At 56.8% G+C, this 19,752-nt stretch overlaps 1 protein-coding gene across 1 annotated transcript in view; it reads left to right on the forward strand.

Annotated features, from left to right (window-relative positions):
* The first annotated feature begins 5,493 nt into the window (after window positions 1-5,493).
* Window positions 5,494-19,752, forward strand: part of SH3BP2 (SH3 domain binding protein 2) — a 38,659-nt gene continuing 24,400 nt past the window's right edge. The window contains exon 1 of the mRNA XM_012812268.2: window positions 5,494-5,544. The gene's annotated coding sequence lies outside the window, so the exon portion shown is untranslated. The remainder of the gene's footprint in view (window positions 5,545-19,752) is intronic.

Consider the following 19,752-nt stretch of genomic DNA (forward strand, 5'->3'; position numbering starts at 1 on the left):
TGTGATAGTGACAAAAAACGGTGTCAATTCCCAAGCTTTTAGTCAATCTCTAAAAATTGATGGGCAGCGCCTGTGGTTCAAGGAGTAGGGCGCTAGCCCCATATACCAGAAATGGGAGGTTCAAACCTGGCCCTGGCCAAAAAAAAAAAAAATTAAAATGGAATCCTTTAAAAACAAAAAAAGTGAAAGACCAAAAGTGAGGAATGTTAAATAAAGTTAAATTGCCTCACACTGCCTCCATAGGCAGTGAACTCCATCACAACTTGTCACAGGATTTAACTTGACAGTGTATTCTTCTAAGAAGTAAAGAGTCTCGGCCAATCATTAGCAGCCGAGCTTTCAGCCAATTGCAGGCTACAAACTGCCCAGGAAAGTCTTTTTTTTTTTTTTTTTTGAGACAGAGCCTCAAGCTGTCCCCCTGGGCAGAGTGCCATGGCATTACAGCTCACAGCAACCTCCAACTCCTGGGCTCAAGCGAGTCTCCTGCCTCCGCCTCCCAAGTAGCTGGGACCACAGGCGCCCGCCACAACGCCCGGCTATTTTTTGGTTGCAGCCGTCATTGTTGTTTGGCGGGTCCGGGCTGGGGATTCGAACCCACCACCTTAGGTGTACGTGGCTGGCGCCTTAGCCAGTTGAGCTATAGGCGCTGAGCCAGGAAAGTCTTTATATGGCAAATGCTTGGGCCATTTGGGCCATTTCTGTATAGCAGCACTTCCTTCTTCTGGCTATAAAATTGCTTGCTCAAGTTGCTGGGTAGAGCTCTCTGAACTTTTACCGATTCAGAGAGCTGTCTGTTTCAGTAATCATTTTTTTTGTTCAAATAAGCTCTGCTTTGTTTGTTTATTTATTTACACATTCATTTATTTATAGAGATGGGTTTCTCTGTCTCCCAGGCTGGAGTATAGTGGTGCAATCACAGCTCACTGTAGCCTCAAACTCCTAGTCTCAAGCAATCCTCCTGCCTTGGCCTCCCAAATTGCTAGGATTATAGGTGTGAGCCACTGACTCCAGCCTAAATTTAATTTGCCTTATGTTTTTCTTATAATAGTGGTTTTAGGAATGAGATGGGGTAAGGGATGGGAAAAGCACCTGGCCATGTACCTGGTACAGCAGGCACCCAGGGAAGACTCTGTGTGTGTGTGTATGCCATTGGGCCCCACACAATCATGGGCCAAGCCTGTTTAGCTTCACCTCCATCAAGTCTCTTTTTACTCTGCTGCTGCCCTTCCTTACATGAGTCCCAGCTTCCTTGTGGGCAGGAGAGCTTCTACCTTTTGGGTCCTGGGTCCCTCCGATCCTCATGCCATCTATGGACTGGGGAGTGGGTTCATCTTTTCTAGCTCCATCCACTGTTGGAGGTTGGGAGAAGAGGCAGGGCAGGACTAGGCCGTTTTGAGTAACTATGGTGGGTGCCAGGCAGGCACAGGGCTCCCACTCAGCCTGGGTGTGGATGGGCCTGGGGGGGCAGCTGGTACTGGGTACTATGGTTCAATCACAAGAGTCCATCTGATTGGCCAGACGGTAGCACATTTGGAAGTGGTGTGCTTAGGGCTGGCCAGCATTGTTTGGCAGATAAGTGGAAGGGGTAAGGAAGTGGTCCTCTGGGGCCCTTGGCTGGACAGGTTGCTGTAAGTCTGGCAGGACCTACCCAGAACCCACATGTGGCCAGATGGGCTGGGGAGTTCTGGGAGCCTGCCTGGGTGACTCAGTCATTTACTCCTGTCAAGGCAGGCTGATCCTGCCAGCAGCCTGAGGGTGGCCTGGGGGGTTAAGGTGGGAGCAGCCCTCAAGGGTCTCCTGAGGTCCCCATCCTGGGAGCACGTCCAGGCTCGCCTCATTCCCCATTCCTCCTAGCGCTGGTCATGGAGGGGCCACCTTGTACCCTTAGGTCTCAGGAGATTTTCTCAGTGTCCAGTGCTGGCTAGAGAAGGATGGCTGCCCCTCCTGACCCTGAGCTGGGGTGATAGTGGGGCCCCCTGGGGTAATGTGGGAACCTCACCACTGTTGAAGGCCACAGCTTCCTCTTGCTGAGTTCCATGTGGGCTTCCCCTTCCAGACCCTGGCACTTTCCTGGAGGTCACATGACTAGCAAGGGGAGAGGGTGTTCCAGGAGAGGGGGTGTTTTGGAGGGTGGAGGGTGGCAAAATCTCTGTGTGTACAAACACCCACCCACTTCTCACACTACCAGGACTGGTAACAGGACCCAGAATAGAATGTGTGGCTTTCTAGTTCTAAATCTGGCTCTGGGGGCTGAGAGCTGGAGCATTTGGATGTAAAAATAGAAAAACTAGCCTGTGGGTCCTCCACCCACAGGCTGGTGTGACAAACCAGAATTTCTTGCTGAGCCTGTTTGACACTGTTAGTTTATGTAGAAAATTGGCCCAAACCAACCTCTCAGAGGCAAAGCCAGCAGTTAACCTGGGCTGGGAGTGTGACTTGTGGACATGGGGGAGGATCTGGCATGAGCTCTGACTCTTGTTTCTCCCACTCTGTCCTCCAGGGCTATGCTGGGTCCAAGGCTATGACCCCTGCCAGGAGTGCCCTCCCAGGTCACCGGGGCCCAGCCTGGTCCTGCTGTCCCCAGAGAGCCTTCTCCTACTTTATCCACCCATACTGCGCTCAGGAGCCTGGCCTGTCCTAGTCATGAGGGGCACTGGGCAAGCCAGACACAGGTCCTGTCCTCAAGCAGCCCCAGCCTGGGGGTGGCAAGGAAGCTCCTCAAGTTCTATGTAATGGGTGAGGTCTGGGACAAGGGTGGGCATCTGGGCATGACTAGGAGGTCCAGGGAGGCCTCCTGCAGAGTGATAAGGAGTTAGCTTTCCCTGGGGCCATGCAGGAGGGCTGGGCAGGCAGAGGGGACCCAACCTGCAGGAACTCTGGCTGAGTTCTGTGCTGTGTCTCTCACTGCTCCTACCCAGCCTGGCATCCGAGCATCTCGTGGTCCACCTCACTGCTCACACTCGGGCCCCAGCCTCCTGCTGTGCTTCTCCCTTCCTTGTTCCAGCAAAGCAGAAAACACTCACCTCCCACCCAAGCCAAGGCCGCTGTAAGAGAGCCCCTGAGGCCAGGCCTGGAGTGCAGGTAGGGCCTAGAGCCCCAAGGGCAGCTCCCGCCCACCCTGCTCTCCCTGGTAAAGGCTGTGCTATCATCCCAGTCTCTCCCAGCCTAAGCCCCAGCCTTACCCACCTGAGCTTGCATTGAAAGGCCTGGCCCACCTTCCCAGACCCCTCTTCACTGCTGGAATTGGCCTCTGAGCCATGTCCTCCTCTAAGACCTTCTCAGCCTCACAGCCCGTCCTCCTATTGCTGGGCTATGTGGCCGGGGGAACTACCCAGGACAGCTCCTACCAGCCTCCCCCAGGGGATATGGGGTGGGGGAAGTAGGATGTCCTGTCCTCTACCATCCCCAAGTAAGTGAGCAAGCAGCTTATGGTCTTGGCCCTACCAGTAACAGCTCTGCCAAGGTGGGGTCCTGTGTCCACAGCGCTGCTCCTGGGGCTGGAGCTGCCCACAGAGGTTTCTTTCTATGCACCAACCACTTATTGAGCACCTGCTATGTCCCAGGAAGGTGCCAAGACCCTGGGGGTACAGCACTGACCCAGGCAGCCCAGGCTCTGGCCCTGTGAGACAATGTTCTGGAGGCAGCTGACCACACAAACACAAATAGACAAGGGTTTAGAGAAGGACAGAGGAGAGGGAACGTGAGGCAAACCAGCTTTGAAGAGAATGGTGAGGGAAGAAATTTCTTTTTTCCCTCTTAGAGACAGGTCTCTCTCTCCGCCCCCAGGCTGGAGTGTGCCCAGTGGTGTGACTGTAGCTCACTTCAGGCTCAGCACTGTGCTCACTCCAGGCTCAACTCCCGGGCTCAAGCGATCCTCCTGCCCCAGCCTCCAGTCCCAGTAGCTGGGACCACAGGTGCCACCATGCCTGGCCCAGAAGAAGTTTCTAATCAGGTGAGAGTGAAGCAGGACCCAGATGGAGAGAACTGGGGGCCATGTAATGCTGGGGCAGGGAACCCAGGAAGGGAGGCCAGTGTCGCAGACAGCAGGGTGGGAACCATCAGGTGGCACGGGCTGTGTCCATACAAGACACTAGGCATTTGGTCTGGGGAAGACAGGAGCTATGGGAGGGTGCAAGTGGAGAAGTGACGTGACTTGACCACCCTGTTGTGATCAGATCCCTCTGGTGTGACAACGGACACTGCCAGGTGAGGGCAGGAAGGGAGACCAGGTGAGAGAAAATTGGGGGGGGGGTGCCGAAAGGGAGGGTTGCAGAGAGACTTTATAGGAAGAACCTAGAGACTTTCAGGGGGACAGTTGAGATGACAGGCATCAGACGGTCCTGGGTCTGCTGGCTCGAGCTCTAGGACAGTGGTTCTCAACCTGTGGGTTACAACCCCTTTGTAACAATGAAAATACATCCTGCATATCAGATATTTACATTACAATTCATAACAGTAGCAAAATTACAGTTATGAAGTAGCAATGAAAATAATTTTATCCTTGGGGGTCACCACAACATGAGGAACTGTACTGAAGGGTCGCAGCATTAGGAGGCATTAGGAAGGTTGAGAACCACTGCTCTAGGATGTAGAAGCTGCCGGGGAAGGCTGGGGAATGACACCCAGGGAGAGATCAGCAGGGTCTTCTAGTGGTCAGCACACAAGGCCCAGGGCTGGGACCTGGGCAGCAGGCCTTGCCCTCTCCAGCCTGACCACCAGCCGGGCCCTCAGCGGGTCCCCCTTGCCCCACTGCAGCTGCCTCTGCACACACATTCTGGGTCTTGGTGCAGCCACCAAATCAGCAGCACACCAGTGACATGTTAGGCCCCGCCCCTGCTCTTTGGCCATCATCCTGTGGCTGTAGTTTAGGCATCACTTGTGTGCCTTTGCTATGGACCTCACAGTTTTGGCTCCACCCCTGGGTCGTGGGGATGCAGACCTGGTCCACGGGGCCACGTCCCTTTTGGAGGTGTCTGAAAAGTGCCCTGGAGGCTGTCTGGAGACCCCGACCAGGTCCCGGAGGCTCCAGCAAGCCTTCTTTGCCAGCCTGGGTAACCTCGTGCCTCTGCCTTGCCCTTCGGCCTAAATCAAACCCAGTGGACCTGGGGCGAGGGGTGGGGGGGAGTGTCCGGCGAGGGACGCGCCTCCTCACCCAGGATCGAGATCACGGGGTTGGGGAGCCAGTACGCCTTTCCACCGGGACACAGACACGCTGCTCCGTTGCTCGCTTACCCCCATCTACCAAGTACCTATGTTTGTGGGCACGGACCCTGCGTCCAAGTCCGCAGCCAATGCCCGCCTGCTCCTCTAATGCGCCCAGGTACTACAGGGGCACCCTCCCCCTGCAGTCCCTTGACTGGGAAGGGGAGAGCTGGGCTCTCGGGACCCGGCTGCGGTGGGGCCAGGAGGCGGGACTGGGCGCCGTGGGCGGGGACGTGGCGAGTTCTGGAGAGCTGTGGGCGGGGCCGCGCGGAGCAGGGCGCTTGGGTCCAACCTGAGCCGCGCCCGCAGCCGGGCAGCTAGGAGCGCAGAGGAGCTCCGCTAGTAAGTACAGGCCCGGCGTGGATGGGCGTGGACGGGCGGGGGTGGGCGCGCGGGTCCCCAGGCCTCAGTGTCGCCGCCGTGCGCCAGGGCGCTGCCCGAGGAAGCGCGGGCTGAGGGTGGAGGGGGAGCGTTTGGTCCTGGAGGCCTAGGGCTGGGGGCGGTGCGACGCGCCGGTCCCGCGTCCCTCCAGCCCCAGCGGCTACACCACTGGACCCTAAAACACATCCTACCCAGCCAGGCCTTCACAGGCTCGGCCATTTGCTCCCTCCACATCCCGGGAATCCAAACTTTCCTTGCTCCTTGGTCTGATTCACACTCAAGTGTGACAGACAGCCATATGGCTCCGGGGAGTCTGCGACTTATCCCTGGAGCAATGAGACTCCGAGCAGATGGCAGAGGGGATGGGGGAAGTGAGATTGGGGACGGCCCTTTCACAGGTGGGCCCAGCCCCTGACAGACCAACTCTACTGTGGAGCTCTGGGCCTCTGCTCCTTCTGGGCGTGTTGAGAGGGCCTGGGGCTGGTGTGATATATGTTCCCCTCTCTGTGCCTGGGTTTGCTCATAGTCCACACTGGTGACAGCGGTACCTTCCAGTTGGGTGGCCATGCCAAGTGCCCTTCAGAGATGGCCTCGGCCTGGTGCGAGTGGACCCCCTGCTGTTGCCTTATGAGCAACATACCTGGGTCTTGCAGGCAGTGTACAGAGCAGACCTCAGCATGGAGGACCAGGAAATGTCACCGTGGTGATGATGATGAAGTATGTAGAATTTTTTTCACAACAGTCTTGAAGGCAGAGTGAAGGCTGTCTTCCTGGACTGGGAGCAGGACCCTGGGTTCAGGACAGCCCAGCACTGACTCTGTGTGACCTGGGTGAGCCTGTGGGAACCACTGCCCTCCCTGGGTTATTTAGGCCCCGCAGACCAGAGGTGGGACTGGACCTCACCCCTCCTACCTCTTCCCAGTGTGTCCTTTACCCGGATACACTTGGAGGGGGGCCCCCTGGGATCCCAGCAGTACACCCCCACATCTAGTGCTCCACTCCTGGCAGGATGGGGTGGGGGGCCTGAGATGAGGGCTCTGGAGAGTGAGGGCTCCCTTCCCCTGCCCTCCCCCTGTCTCTCTGTTACCTGGCTCTGTGCCCTGTGGTGGGGCACACCCTGGCAGAGGGGGCAGGTAGAAGGACAGGTAGGCAGAGTCCAGGAACCATGTGGCAAGAGCCAGGGCTATCTGGCAAGAGTGGCACTGACAGGGGCCTTTGGGGGGAGTCCTCTGAGGCCTGCAGGTGCAGAGGAGCCCACCCAAGAGGCTGGCCTGGGAGAGACAGAGGGAAGAAGGGCAGGCTCCAGGCCTGCCTTGCCCTTCCTGTTCACATGGACAGAGGAAGCGGCGTGCTGAGTCAGTGCCCCTCCAGCCCCAGCCACAGGCACAGGCATACTTGTAAGCCTACAGATGGGAAGCCTGAGGGGGCCTGAGAGATGCTGTGGCCAGCTGGGTTGCTCAGGGGCTGAGAGGAAGGCATGCTCTCCAGCTGGAGTCCTGGATTTAAATTCAGATGCCACCACTTGCCAGTTGTGTCATCACAGCTGAGAGGCTTGATGTGGCTGAATCTCCATGTCCTCATCCATAGAGGAAGGAGTGGGAACCCCTTTTTAGCTAGGGGGTAGTTGGAGGGCCTGGGGGGCAGTGAGGGGACATGGTTGGTATTCAGAGACTGACTGGTATTCACTGGCCCTCAGGGATGCCATGTGTCCTGGTGGGACTGCAGGCACAAATGGGCCACCTCTGCTTAGGTTGGGGTGGGGGCAGGGGCAGGCCTAAAGAGGCCTAGGGCAAAGGGCAGCCTCCTAGGTTCCTGCCTACCTTTGATCCAGAGGTGACTGACCCTTAGCCTTGCTCCCCTGGGCTAAGGAGCAGCCAGTGTTGGGAGGAACTCTGATTCCTCAGAGTTCCAGGTGGGGACACCAAGGGTCAGTGACTATGGTGGCCCTGCCCTTCTCTCACTGGTTGGCTGGTGGGTGGCCTTGGCAAACCCTGGGCACATACATATGCTTCTTTAAGAACCCCAGGTGGCTTGGCCAGCACTGGCCAGCCTGGGCAGCTGAGGACCAAGGTGGGCTGGCTGAGGGAGGTGGGTTGCATGTGGGCTGTGGCTGGTGACTGTGAGGACAAGGACAGACAGAGCCAAATGCTGGCCAAGGGACCAGTTTGACCAGAGGGTCTTATGTGGTGTACACCAGCTACGGTGAGGCCATTGGGCACAGTGGGGTGTGGAAGGGCCCAGGAGGCAGGAGCAGGTAGTCCTTTGGACCCCGGAAATCCCCCTAGGATAGTTGGCCTCTCCCCAGAGAGTCTCTGGATCTCTCTAGTGACCCTGCCTGGGGACCCTAAGAGCTGGACACAGTCCCATGTGTGGGCTGCCTACATCCCAGAGGTGATAGTGGGAAGAATTTCCAGCTCACTGCCTGGCCCCCTCCCAGGACACCAGCCCCTCCTCATTCCCCTTCAGCCTGTGCTAGGAGGGCCAGACAGGACGGTGCCCAGAGTAAGATAAATGCCTCCCAGCCTTGGGTTGGGAGATCCAACCTAGGAGAATCCACGTCCTGATCCTTAGCACCCGGATCTATAAAACAGGGTGATGTGAAGTCAGCCTCTGGCCGTGGGCCCAATGCTAGATTTAGGCTCAGTGCCAGGCTCCCGACTATACCCAAAGTCCAGGGTCAATGTGAGTAAAGTGTAAGTCCAGGCTCAAGGGCAGGTTGGGACATGGGCTTTAGGCAGGAATTCAGGGTGGTGGGGTCTCATGGTGCTCATGAGAGGTGGCATGGGCTCCTAGGTGGGGACAAAGGTGCCCCAGTTGTCCTCCCCACCTCTTTTATCCCCCCCCCCAGGCATTGTAACTTCCCAGGTTGTCAGAGTGGTCAGCCTTTCTTGGCCCCCTACCCCAAGTCACAGACCCGGCTGGAACTGCTGGCCGCAGGATCCTGAGGTGACTGACCCTTAGCCCACATGGGCTGGCTACAGCAGGTTCCAGGCATATCTGACTGATCTTTGCCAACTGGCATCTGGGGGGTTTGAGCTGGGCAATGGCCTGGGGAGGTCAGAGGCGACCTGAGAGGTTGGCAGGGCACCCTCATGTTATCCACACCCTGTCCTCTGCAGCCAGACTCTGATTCCGAGAAGTGCCCTTTGCTTCCTTGTGAATCAGATGTTTACTGGGCCTGCTGAGCCTGAGGGAGGCCCCCCGCCTGCTCCAGGAGGCTGGTGGGGTGTGGCAGGCCTGCCTGCGCAAGCCTGCAGAGGGAGGCTGGGTCCCTGTCCCAGAATCTGCCAGGCTGGCAGGCAGTAACCCTGAGATGGCGATGTGTGGGCCACAATAGAATGGGCTGAGGCCCCCCAAGCTGGTAGCACAGGGGCTTCTCAGAGGCGGCACTGTGGAGAGCACACAGACTGAAGGGATGAACTCCAGTTGGCGTAGCCTGTGTCTCAGGGCTTAAGCTCCCCGCTGTGAAATGAGCTCTTACTGCCCAGGACCTCACTGTGGCATCAGGGCTGTAGGGGCTGTATCCCCAGACCTCAGCTGGGGCCTCTCTGCCCTTGAACCCTCATGAGTGGACAGCTCTAGTTTGGGGAGCCCCTTCATCCTCAGCAGAGGGCTGTTGCAATCTATTGACACTATTGTGTGACATTAGAAGGCCATGTGCCCCCATATCCTGGACTGTCCCTGCAGCCAGGCAAAGGAATCTTCCTGGTCTGCAGCCTGCATTGCTGGCCCCTCCTACCCAGGGTAGGAAGAGGTCAGGGGCCAGTTTGGAGGCCTGGAATGCTGGGGTGGCTCTTCATTTTTGTGCTGAAGCCTTGAGAGTTCAGAGTAGTGCCCACTGTCCACTTGGGCCCTGGCTGAGTGGCCAGGAGTTTGCCTCCCTACCTCACCCCTGTCTCTGGGGCAGTGATAAGCCCTTTTCAGAAAGCTGCTGCCCCCAGGCCTGTATCCTGCCCATACATTCTGGGTGCCTGTATACCAGGCCCTGGCCAGACTTGGGCCTCAAGAGTTGGCAGGGTAGAAGGCGGGACCTGCTGTTGGTGCTCACAGGCAGCAGCTCAGCCTGTCTGGCCCCCTTGCCACTCTCTCTCAGAAGCAATTTTTTTTTTAGAGAGAGAGAGTCTTACTATGTCGCCCTCAGTAGAGTGCTGTGGTGTCACAGCTCACAGCAACTACAAACTCTTGGGCTTAAGCGATTCTCTTGCCTCAGCCTCCCAAGAAGCTGGGACTGCAGGTACCTGCCACGCCTGCCACAACGCATGGCTATTTTGTTGTTTTTGTTGCAGTTGTCATTGCTGTTCAGCTGGCCCGGGGCTGGGTTCGAACCCACCAGCCTGTGTGTATGTGTGCGGCACCCCACCCACTGAGCTACGGGTGCTGCCAGAAGCAATTTTTATTAAAAACATCAGTGTTTGTCCCACTTGGTTCTGAGTACCCTCCCTGGGCACCCTTCCCTCAACCCAGTCTTAGTGCCTTCTCTGGTTCGTGGCCACCCTGTATGTTGACCTGTCTGCCCTGCCCCTGCTGCCTGGAACTCACAAAACACAGGCCACATGTGAGTGCCCTGCCTGGCAGTGCCCGCGAGCAACTGGCCCTTTAGGGTGAAGGGAGTTGTACTCTCCAGCCCCTCATTCCCAGGCCAGGAAGTGAAGGGGAGGCGGGCGGGCTCTGCTGGGCTCTTTGAAGTTGGCTTGTTGCTCTCCCCGCCTGTGTTTAATTCTCCACTGAGCAGGCTCAGTGCCTGTAGCTCAGTGGCTAGGGCGCCAACCACATACACCAGAGCTGGCGGATTCTAATCCAACCTAGGCCTGCCAAACAACAATGACAACTACAACCAAAAAATAGCCGGATGTTGTGGCAGGTGCCTGTAGTCCCAGCTACTTGGGAGGCTGAGGCAAGAGAATTGTTTAAGCCCAAGAGTTGGAGGTTGCTGTGAGCTGTGATGCCACTGCACTCTACCCAGGGTGACAGCCTTGAGGCTGTGTCTCAAAAAAAAAAAAAAAAGAAAAGAAATTCTCCACTGAGCATGGGTGGCAGATGTGTCTATCATCCTGGAAGCTGTTGCCTGGTTGGCAGAGTTTCCAATCAGATAATGGCAAATTGTCATGCTGTGGCTCCACCTGGACAGCCACCATGGGCCACAGTAGCCTAGCCACTCATGGGTCTAATCTCAATGGCCCCAGCAGGGGTACAGATGTGGAGACTGGGCAAAAACAACTGCCAAAGCACTGAGGTGTCTGTGTGTCCTCACCTGAAACTGAACCATTTTCTCTCTCCATGGACATTCCGATCTAAAGATGTGTTGGGCCAAGATTGGAGTTAGTCTGGCCTTCCCTGAGCTCCCTGCCCCAGAGGGGTCATCCTGGGCTTGGAGTCTCAAAGAGCCAACACCCGAACCAGATCCCACAAAAGGGTGGATTTGTAGCTGTCAGGGGTGGTGGGGAAAGAGCCAGGATGTCTGGTCTGGGAGCCCTGAGTGGACAGGTGAATATAGGCCTGAGCTAGGACCAGCTCAGAGCCAGAGGAAGCACACCAGGAACTTAGCACTCATCATGTCACTTGAAAAATGTCCCTCCCTGACCCCAACCACTTCCTTCCCCTTAAGGCCAAAAAGGCCAGTTGCTGTCCCTAGTGGTGAGTGGCTGGCACACACCCTCATGGGCCCTGGTGGCTGGGCCGACAGTGCTAGGGGCGTGGTCCTGGCAGGCAGGTCAACAATCAGAGAGGTGAGTTTAACCTGGCAGAGTGGAGAAAGAGTGGCTGTGTCCCCTGTCTCTTGGCATGGGACAGGAAGCAACTTCCTATTACCATCCCCTTCTATGGCCTCTGTGGCACAATACCTTTAGGAGCCCAGGGTCTGGTGCTGTGTGAGCTCAGATGACTCCACCAGGCCAGCTTGTGTGACATGGAGAGGATGGGGACAGGAAGTCCAGCCTCATGGGTCTATGAGGGGTAGGGTGGTGCCCACCTGGCTGTTGGCAGTGACTCACCAGGAGATGGACGCAGCGTGGAGCCTCAGAGCCTCCAGAGCTGGCCTCCAGCAGGGGTTACCACCACCTGCCATCCCACCCCACAAATCCTCCCACCACCATCTGTTCCTGGTTCCTTCACTTCCTAGTGGAGAGGATACATTGCTCCTGGGATCCTCACCTTGACACTTTGCTGCCTGGAGAGTGCCGGGGCAGGGACCCCCAGTGCCAACTCCTTCCTATATAAGGGGAATTGCTCCAGGGTGGGGCCACAGGGGCAGGAAACTCTGGAATATCTTGTCCTCTGGGATCTTACTAGGACTGAGCTTCAGGGATTGTCTTGGGGTGACCTGAGCTGGGATAGAAGGTGCCCATGGGTGGGGGATGGCATGAGGAGGGCAGGTGATGGCACGAGATGAGTCTTGTGTGAAAGTGCCAGGCAAAGGCCTTGAACCCCCAGCTCAGCACAGTCGTCTTTGAGTGCCACCTCTCTGCCAGGCTGCAACAGGCTGCTCAGAGCACTGAGAGTCTAGGCACAGAGGCCTGGCCTTGGGAAGGGCAGGATGGAGACCCCTGTCCTGACTGCCAGGGACTAGGGCCAGACCGCACTGGGAGTGGGCAGGGAGCCTGGGGCTGGGGCCTTTCCCGCCAGCCCAGGCACACTGCCAGACCTTTGTCTTTACTGGGCTTCTGAACAGTGGAGCAGTGTATGGACCCAGGAACATTCAGTCAGCTGGGCCATGTCTGGGCCTGTGGCGAGGGGCAAGGACAGCAGCCAGGGGCTGTGTTACCCCATCCACCAGCTCAGCCTGGAGGCCCCAGGGTTCCCAGGACAAGGAGGAACAGGCTGCTCTCAGTTCCCCCAGCCAAAGTCTGGCCCGCTCTTTCCTTTCGCCCCTTTGTCAGGGCCTCTTCTGGTGTCTCTCCCAGCTCCCTCCCTTCTGGGCCTGTCCCTGCCTCTGTCCAGCCAGAGACTTGGCCTGGGAGCAGCCAGCTCCCCGGGCTCCGGCAGAGGGGCTGGCTGCCTCTTGGGCCCACCTCTGCTAGCCTGTGGGCAACCCCTGCCTAGACATGATACCTCTTGAACCCAACCCGTAATTTACTAAGGAATAAAAAGGGGGGAAAAAAAACAGAAGGCAATGGAATAAAATAAACTTAGAGAGTGAAAGCAAATCAGAATCAAAGAAAAATACATTTGAAAGTTAGAAGTAGTTTGAAAATAGCGCTAGACACAAAGGCCTAAAAGCCAACAGGCAGGCAGGCCCAGCCTGAAATGCTGAAGAGTGCACGGAGGGACAGAGGGCAGGGCCATGTTCTGCCACCTGGGATTTGGCAGGTTCCAGCCTGTGGCCAGCGGGCAGGGCCCAGAGCTCCCTTTCACAGACAATGGGCCAGCAGTGCACAGAGAACGGAGCTGAGGCTCTTGCCTGGCAACCCTGGGCCCTGGCTCCCAGGACCTTGTCCCGATAGGATGCCGGGAAGTGCCCAGACCGAGCTGTTGGCAGGTGTGAGGAACTCTGTGGTCTTGTGTGGTCCGAGGGAGGCCATCATGGCATAAAAATACTAACTTGATAAGTGAGAGGAACAGATGATAGAGAAGGTACAGGCCACTGACTGCAGTGGCCAGGGCTGGTGTCCCAGGTGGGCTGCCCTGGACACCCCAGCACATGGCTGCCAGTGTGGAGGGATTAAACAGTTGTCCTGACCTGGCACCTGCTGAGAGTAGGTACCCTTATGTGTGGTGTGCCCATTCTGGCTGACCCCTGACCTCTGCCCTTGGCTCTGGTGAGGAGTGACCTTCCCACCCATATCCACCCCCAGCATGAGTTTCATGGCTCAGTGTCCCCACTGTGTCCCCTTGTCATCACCTTACCCTGATGCTGGGATCTGGGCAAGGCAGGGTGCTCCCTGCCTCCAGGGGCCCTGGAACCCAGTACTAGGCCAAGTGCTTATGGCAGAGCCCTGTGAACCATCTGGTTTTGTCCTTAGAGTACGATTACCAATAAGCCCACCTGGAGAATGAGGAAGCAGGATCAAGAGTGAAGTGGCAGGTACCCAGTCCCCAGAGCCAGGGCATGGAGCTGGGATAGGATAGGAGCTCTGGAGTGAGTGGTGCCTGGCTGGACCCGCCAGCTCAGCCCAGGGGAGGTCTGACACACCGTCTGCCTCAGCTGGGCATGTGGCTTTGGCAAGCAGTCCTGACAGGGACCCACCTCCATCCCTGTGTCTGAGGTGTGTGGCTTCTCTCGTCTCCATGTAGGACCTGTGCCCAAGCACTACCCTGGCTGAGCCACTCTCCATGGAGGCCCCCACTTGGCTGACGAGTGGAGAGGATTGCCCCCAGGATGCTGGCTGACATGTCAACATGTCTGGGCGGAACAGTGTCACAAGGGTGTGAGTCAGAGGCGGTGGCGTCTCCAGAAGATTAGGAACCCCAGATGGAGGGTGACAGTGGTTTGGATGCAAGGGTGCAGGGTGTGGTGTCTGCCTGCTGGCAGCAGAACCCTAACTGCCTCCTCTGTCTCTGGGGTGGGTGACACCATTCAGGAGGTCTGTCTGGCCACCCCCCACCGTGATGCTAGCTGAGCCTGGCCTAGGGGCTGGGCTATCTTCCACCATTCTCTGGACCCTCCTGCTCACAGTTTTCTCAGCTGCCCAGTGGGGTTTTAACCCTGCAGGGTGTCCCTTTGTCAGGGGCCCTTGTTGAAGGTGCAGTGGAGCTGGGGACCCTCTGCCAAGCCTGACAGTTCCTGGGACAGGCCCAGTTACTGATGGGGAGACTGAGGACTGGGATTCTGTTTCTCTGCCAGGGCTTTTTTGGCGGTAAGCACCAGACTCCCCCAAGGGAGCTGCCCTGGTGAGCCTACCCTTGGGCTCTGTTGAGGTCAGTTTGAAACAGGAGCAGGCCCTAAATTCTGGAGTGCAGGCTGGAGGCCAAGCCCTGTAGTGGCATCCTCCCCATACCCCCATGTGGTATGTTCCACCTGTGTCCCGTAGCCTCCTATCCAGAGCCCGTCCCCTCCACAGAGGCTGGGGCACACCTGCACTGTCCTGTATGTTGGTAGGTTTTCTGCCCAGGTGGGATCCAGGATCCTTTTGAGAATGGACCCTTTCTCCTCCCCTCTGCAGAGCCAGGCTTGGCAAAACATGCATGGTAGGAGGCCATCAGGCTTTTGGGGGGTGCCCAGGCTGTGTGCTATGGGCAAGGTAGCCCCAAGTTCAGGGTGCCATTGGCCATGTTGGGTGGGTGGCTGTGGGTTACAGCCCACTCACCCTCAGTAGTGTCCCCAGCAGGAGAGCAAAATGTTCACCTGGACAGTGGGTGCTTCCCAGTGGGTGAGAAGCTAAAGTATTTGAGGCCTGGTGGCTATTTCCTGCCCTTCGCCTGGCCCAGTGGCCTGGCCTTTCTATTATAAGAGGTGACTGCAGGCAGGAAACTAACCTTTATGATCCCTGTGCCTTGGCCTAAGCAAGTGGGGAGTCCGTGTCCCAGGATGTGCTTGTAATGAGGTGTCTCAGGAGGGTCTGGCTGGTGGCAATCCTCTGCTCCTGAGGGAGCGGCCTGGGGCTGTGACAGGAACTAGGTCGGGTCTGGCCGAGAGGGAGGCCTAGTGCCCAGCACCAAATGTCAGAGGACCCCCAGCACACTGCCCAGAGCCTTCTCAGGCCCAGGATGCACAGCACACAGTGTGTGTAGGTCTATGCGTGTGTGTGTGTGTGTGTGTGTGTGTGTGTGCGCGCATGCACGCGCTGAAGGAGCCAACATGGTGTGACCGCAGCTGCAGCCGTGAGGGCAGTGGCCACTGGGAAGGGGGAGTGGCATGGACTGGACTTGAGGAAGTGCCGCCCTCTATAGGTTTCTGTCCAGCGGGGAGCCTGCTTGACTCTGACCTCAGATTAGACTGCCTGTCCCCTCCTAACTATCCCAGCACAGGTGCCCAGGAGATTTCCCATCTGGCCATGTCCCTTTGGTCCCTGGAGGTCAGCAGCAAGGTTGTGCCAGGTCGGGGTAGGGCTTGCTTTGCCCTTACTTTGTGATGAGGACACTAAGGCTGTAGTGGCCGCCCCGGGGCAGGTCCTGCTGCATGGTGCAGAGCCCATGTGAGGCCATCCCTTGCGTGGCTGGGGTCTCCTGGGATGAAGAAGTGGTGGTGGTTTCATTCAGCAAATGAGGAACAGGGGAATCCAGCTAGTGGGAGTGTGGATAAAATCTGTTTATGCTACAGAATGTGCCTGGAACTCGCATCACGTGGGCACTGCACAAGCTCTAGGGATGCGCAGGATGGACACTTGGGGTCTTTGCTCCCAGAGCTGATGCCAGGAGAGGGGCAGGTGGCTGGGAGATGGCAACACCATGAGGTGGAGGGGGCACAATGGGCAGGCAGGCTGCCTCTGAGGAGTGGGACACAGGCCCAGGCTCTGCAGGTGGGGGTCCAGTCTGGAAGCCAGGGTTGAGGGGAAGGCGCTGAAGGGCAGGAGTGGGGCTGAGGGTAAGGAGAGTGGGACACGTGGGGCCAGGCCCCCGGTGTGTGGAGTGCAGCACCGGACTGTGCCCAGGACTTTTGAGCTCGCTGTCCTTTGGTGTTTCCCATCCTCCCCACGTGACTGTGATCGCAGTGTGGCCAGTGGAACCCCAGCGACCAGGAGCCCCACCTGCCATGCCAGGGGGTCCTGTCAGCCCTCCTCAGATGAGGAAACTGAAGCTCAGAATGAGCCACAGGCTAGGAAGAGGGGATGGAGCCAGGCCGTCACCCCCAAACCTATGCTCAAGATTGTGCCTGTTGAGGACCCCTGGCGGTGACCCTTGGGGCGACCCTCTCCACAGGAGCCGCTTGTCCAGGCAGGCCTGAGCCACTCCAGCAGGTTCTGGGGCCTCAGGCGCCCAAGCTGGGTGGGAGGTGAGGGGCTACAGCCTTGGGTGGGGCACCAGGAGCTGGGGCAGACTGGCCAGGAGTTAGCTCTCTGGAGAATTTGTTCTTGAGCAATTAAGAGGTGGGAACTTGTCAGTGTTTATGGTGAACTGAAGTGTGAATCCTGAACGCCTCTGCTGGCTCCACGTGGGCTCCCCTACAACTCAGCTGCGTCACTGCCCTCAGCCCTACCCACCTCACCACAGCTGAGTGTCCTCACCCTTCCAGGAACTTCTGCCCTGTCCTCTTTACTCTAGTCGACGGGTTGCCCCTTCCTGGTCGGGCCAGGCTTTGCACCAGGTGTGGTGACCACCAGCAACCTTGATTCTGGGGAACACTTCCTGGGGACAGAGACATTAGGCCTGGAAGAGGAAGGCCCCAGGGATGCGCAGGGACGTGGGATCTGAGAGCAGAAAACCAACCCTGGCTCCCAGTGTGGCCTTGCCCTTGGAAATCCAGGCTCTGTGTGGGCAGTCACGCGTATGGCCTCTTTCTGCATGTCCCTTCATTGTCTTTGCCCTTCAGACACAGAAGTGACCTGACTGCTTTTTGCCTCTACCCTCAGTAGCCCCTCTAGCATATCATGTCTTCCGGGGACACTGGCTGACCCCAATGCACTGGCCTTTCTTCACTTTGCAGTGAGCAGCCTTGCATGCAGGCCCGGTGCTGGCCAGTAGCTGGACCTCTCCATGCTGTACATCAATTCTTTGATCACCTCTTTGTTGAAGGTCAGGTTAGCTCTAAGTTATAATTTTCTTTAATTTTTTTTTTTTTTTTTTTGAGACAAAGCCTCAACCTGTCACCCTGGGTAGAGTGCTGTGGCATCACAGCTCACAGCAGCCTCCAACTCCTGGGCTCAAGCGATTCTCCTGCCTCCACCTCCCAAGTAGCTGGGACTACAGGCGCCTGCCACAAGGCCTGGCTAATTTTTGGTTGCAGCCGTCATTGTTGTTTGGCGAGTCTGAGCTGGATTCGAACCCACCAGCTCAGGTGTATGTGGCTGGCGCCTTAGCTGCTTGAGCCGTAGGCGCCAAGCCAGCTCTAAGTTATAAATTCTTCACTGAGCTCCAAGGGATGTGCTGGTTACAGCCATGTCGGGAGTTTGGCCTTGAGTGTGGATGTGACACTGAACCCTTGTTTGTTTGCCTGTCCATCTCTCAGGCCCTGCCTTGGTCTAAGCACCTACCTGGACTCTGAGGATTCAGCGGGACTGGGGCCTGTGGGCAGTGTTGGGGATACTGAAGCTCAGAATGGGCCACAGGCATTGTAGTGGGCAGCTGTGGTGATGCTGGTAGGCAGAGCTATGCCATTGAGTTGGTGATTTCAGAGGAGACAAGGTTCCAGATAGTTCCATCCTCAAAGTATGAGGGAGGCTGAGTGAAGTGGCGGATACCCATATCCTAGCACTCTCTTTTTTTTTTTTGCGACAGAGCCTCAAGCTGTCCCCCCGGGTAGAGTGCCGTGGCATTACAGCTCACAGCAACCTCCAACTCCTGGGCTCAAGCGAGTCTCTTGCCTCCGCCTCCCAAGAGGCTGGGACCACAGGTGCCCGCCACAATGCTTGAGCTATAGGCGCCGAGCCGCACTCTCTTGCTGAAATAAATTGGCTCTGTCTCACACACACACACACACACACAAAAGAGGGTCACTTGAGGTCAGGAGTTTCAGACCAGTGTGAACAGCATAATGAGACCCCCTCTCTATAAAAAATTTAAAAAGTAGTTGGATGTAGGCCAGGTGCAGTGGCTCTGTAATCCTCGCCCTCTAGGAGGTCAATGATTGCCTGAGCTCACAGGTTCGAGACCAGCCTGAATCAGAGCGAGACCTGGTCTCGATACATAGCCAGGTGTTAATAGCGGACACCTGTTGTCCCAGCTACTTGGGAGGATGAGGCAAGAGAATTACTTGGGCCCAAGAGTTTGAGATTGCTGTAAGCTGTGATGCCACAGCAGTCTACCAAGGGCGATAAAGTGAGACTCTGTCTCGAAAAAAAAAAAAAAAGAAAAGAAAATTAGCTGGACACGGATATGTGCCTGTAGTCCCAGCTACATGAGAGGTTGAAATAGAAGGATCAGCTGAGCCTAGGAGTTCGAGGCTGCAGTGAGCTATGATAGCACCACTGCACTACAGCCTAAGTGACAGCAAGATTCTGTCTGGGGGAAAAAAAAAACCCAAAACAGAAAAGCATGAGGGAGCATTTAGTTTCTGTGTGGGAGAAATTGGAGGCCCTGGGATGGGGCACAATTGTCCTGCGTGACAGGTCCAGAAAGGCAATCAGGGGCCACAGCCCATCCACTCAGCTGAGGAACCAGACTGGCCTCTGCTCCATGATGGAAGTGGCCTGAGAGGGCTAGGGAAGGGCAGGCAAGGGGGGGTGAAAAGAAGCCAGGATGTAAAGCCAGCAAGCCTGGTGGGCATGGGCCAGGTTGGCGTGCCGGGCTGGTGGGTCCTGAGGGTGGGAAGGTGGGAGGGGGTGAGCCAGGCTTGCAAGAGGCTATGGACACACTGGGAGGACAGCTCAGGGATGCCCTGTCCAGCTGGATGTGGCCTCGCAGAGATGGCTGCTCTCCAGTGGGGCATGGCCAGCCCTTGTGATCAGACTAAAGCATGGCTCCTCCCAAGCACTTGGGTCAGTCCCACGTGGATTCTTTCCTGGGGTTTCCCTAGTACAGTCCCATGCATTGGGGGACTAAAAACAGCCAAAAATGTACTTTCACACAGTTTTGGAAGCCAGAAGTCAAAGTCCAGGTGTCCCGGACTCCAGAGGCTCTAGAGAGGTCCTCCCTGGCCTCTTTCAGCTTCTGGGTGGCCTGGCCATCTTTGGCCCCCATCTGCTTGTGCACACATCACTCCAATCTTTTTTTCTGAGATGGAGTTTTCCTCTGGGTACAGTGCCATGCCATCACAGCTCACAGCAACCTCAAATTCTTTGGGAGATCCTCCTGCCTCAGCCTCTCAAGTAGCTGTGACTACAAGTGCCCACTACAACGCCTGGCTAGTTTTTCTATTTTTAGTAGTGATGGGGTCTTGCTCTTGCTCAGGCTGGTCTTGAACTCCTGAGGCTAAGCCATCCACCTGCCTTGGCCTCCCAAGTGCTGGGATTACAGGCCTGAGCCACCGCACCAGTCTCTTCTTCTTTACGTGGCATTTTCCAGGGTGTGTCTTCTCTTTCGTATCTCTTATGAGGACATTTGTCACTGGATTGAGGGCCCTCCTAGCTAATGCAGGATGAGCCCCTTAAGTTAATAATATCCTTAGACCCTATTTTCTTTTCTTTTCTTTTTTTTTTT

This window comes from Otolemur garnettii, unplaced genomic scaffold (assembly GCF_000181295.1).
Source record: "Otolemur garnettii isolate 467f Iridium unplaced genomic scaffold, OtoGar3 scaffold00198, whole genome shotgun sequence".
Classification (NCBI taxonomy): Eukaryota; Metazoa; Chordata; class Mammalia; order Primates; family Galagidae; genus Otolemur; species Otolemur garnettii.